The following is a 2,580-nucleotide window of genomic DNA, read 5'->3' on the forward strand; positions in this document are numbered from 1 at the left end:
CCCTAAACCCTGCTCTATCTTGTGTAATCTGACAAATTGTCTCTGACACACCTACCCTCATTAACCCAGTCACTGAATCAATCCATTTCATTGAAGGTCTTCCTCTCGTGCCCTGTCCTTCCACCCTCCCAAGCATGACGTCCCTCTCTAAGGGCTGGTACCTCTTTGCAACATATCCAAAGTATGTCAGAAGAAGCTTCAGAATCTTTACCTCCAAGGAGCATCCTAGCTCTGCTGGCCTAGTGGCAAGAAGCTACGCTGCACTCTCAAAGGCACACTGTTCAAATCCTCTAGGTGCTCCACTGGAGAAGGAGGGGCAATCTCCTCTTGTGCCAGTCGGATCCAATTTGAGATACTTTTCAGTATAAGTAAAATAAAATACTTATATTTCAGCAGAAGAAAGTCAACTAACAAATAATATATAAATACTATTTATTATGTTTTGATGTTTTTAATAAAGAAAATTATTTGTTAGGAGGATACAGAACAATGACAGAGCAGAAAGTGGGGTGTTGCTTTGGATAGAGTGGTCAAAAAGGTATTTTTTAGGAGATTGCTTTGGAACAGAGAGCTGTCCGTTAGAATGAGTTTTTTTGATGTAGGATCTTGGTATAGGGAGGAATAAATATAAATACCTGAAGCAAGAACTGCCTATGTGTGTGCAAGAAAGAGAAAAAGGGTAGGACAATGAGAAGCAAAACAAATTAGTAGTCAGCTAGTTTAGAGAGAAAATAAGTGTCCAAACACATAGAGCCTTAAAAGTGTTCAGAAAGTCTTTTAGTTTAGATTTAAGTTTTAAGAGAATCAAGTGACATCTTCAGAAATATTATCTGCCTTTTAATAAAATCACACAAGTTATTGTAAGGCATTATAGTACATCATTATAACATCATAATATAAAACATCATGATAAATGGAGAAAAGATTGAAAATATCAACTTTTTTCTTACTTGGATCCACAATTAATAACCTTGGTACAGCAGTGAGGTGATCAAGAGACATATTGAATTGATAAAAACTGATGTCAGAGATTTATCAGAAATATTGAGAAGTAATATGTCAGTTTGAAGACTAAGGTGTATCTGATTCAGGCCTCTTAGTTTTGGTGTTGGAGTAGAGCACGTATGTCTTGGAGAGGATGTAATCAGAGTGCCCCTTAGGGGCAAGGATAGTAACACTTCATCTCAAATATTTTTGGCATGTTGCTAGGGGAGGCTATTTCTTGGAAAAGGACATTATGATTAGAATAATTGAAGATCAGTGAAAGAGAAGACCTTTAATGAGATGTATTGAAACAGGGACTGCAACAATGAAATTGAGTATGCCAGAGATTGTGTGGATGGCACAGGATAGGACAGGGTTCTGATCTAGTCATAGGGTTACAATGAGTCATTCTCAATTTGACAGCACATAACAACGAAGTCCACCTGGGGTCTACTTTTAATACAATTGCTCATGTTTCTATATCATTCATAGAGTTTTCAGAGGCCTGCGCTTTCAGAAATGGGTGACCAATCCTTCTGTTTAGTGTCTCTTAATCTGAGAGTTCTACTAAAACCTGTCCACAATGGGTCACCTTGCTTGCATTTGACATCCTGGGGCACAGCTTTCATTACCACAGTACTCACAAGTTACCTCTTTACAGGAATCTGAAAGACAAGTGCTGTACTAATCAGTGCTAATTAAAATGAGGAGAAACAGCTGCAAATATCACTTAATAGTTAAAACATGGAATATATAAAGTATGACTGTTGGAAAATTAGAAATTGTGAAAAAAATGGAACACCCAAACATGGAAATTCTAGAATTCTTAGTGAGATGAGATGGACTGATGGTGGGTAATTTGAATCACATGGTTGGTAATGTTGGTAATGAAAAACAGAGGAAGTATGGTGTTCCATATATAGTTAAAAAGTCAATTTAAAGTTCTATCCTAAAATAAATTTTGTGAGTGATTGAATATTATCCATACACATAAAGGAAAAATTTTGTTAATACAAAACTTATTCAAATATATGCACCAAAATCTAAAGCCAATGACTAGAAAAATGTAAATTATCATATTTTGCAGTCTGAAATTGAACAAGTATGCATTTAAGACTACAGAAATGGGCTCATGAATATCAGAGATTGTGAAGATAGCACAGAATAGGACAGGGTTTAAATCTGCTTTTCAAAGGGTCACTCTAAGTCATAGTTGACTCAACAGCACCTTACAACAACAATAAATCATTTTAAGGCAGACTGGGAAACAAGGATAGGAAAAGGAAATCAGTTGAGAGGCAGCTTCAATGATCCAAAACAGAGATAATAGTAGCTTAGGTAAAAAGGCTATGGTGCTGGAAATGTCCAGGACATCCTTAGAAATCACTAATATATTGAGCGTAAAGAATGGTGTGTGTAAGGGGTGTATCTTTTTTGTACACCAATTCAATTTGTAAATTGAGCAAATTATTCTAGAAGCTGAACTCTATGAAGAAGAATGTGTCATCAGAATTAATGGAAGACTCATATGTAATCTGAGTTATGCAGATGACATAACCTTACTTTTTAAAAGTGAGGAGTACTTGAAATGTTTGC

This window comes from Elephantulus edwardii, unplaced genomic scaffold (assembly GCF_000299155.1).
Source record: "Elephantulus edwardii isolate Elephantulus edwardi_28Jun2011 unplaced genomic scaffold, EleEdw1.0 scaffold00414, whole genome shotgun sequence".
Taxonomy (NCBI): Eukaryota; Metazoa; Chordata; class Mammalia; order Macroscelidea; family Macroscelididae; genus Elephantulus; species Elephantulus edwardii.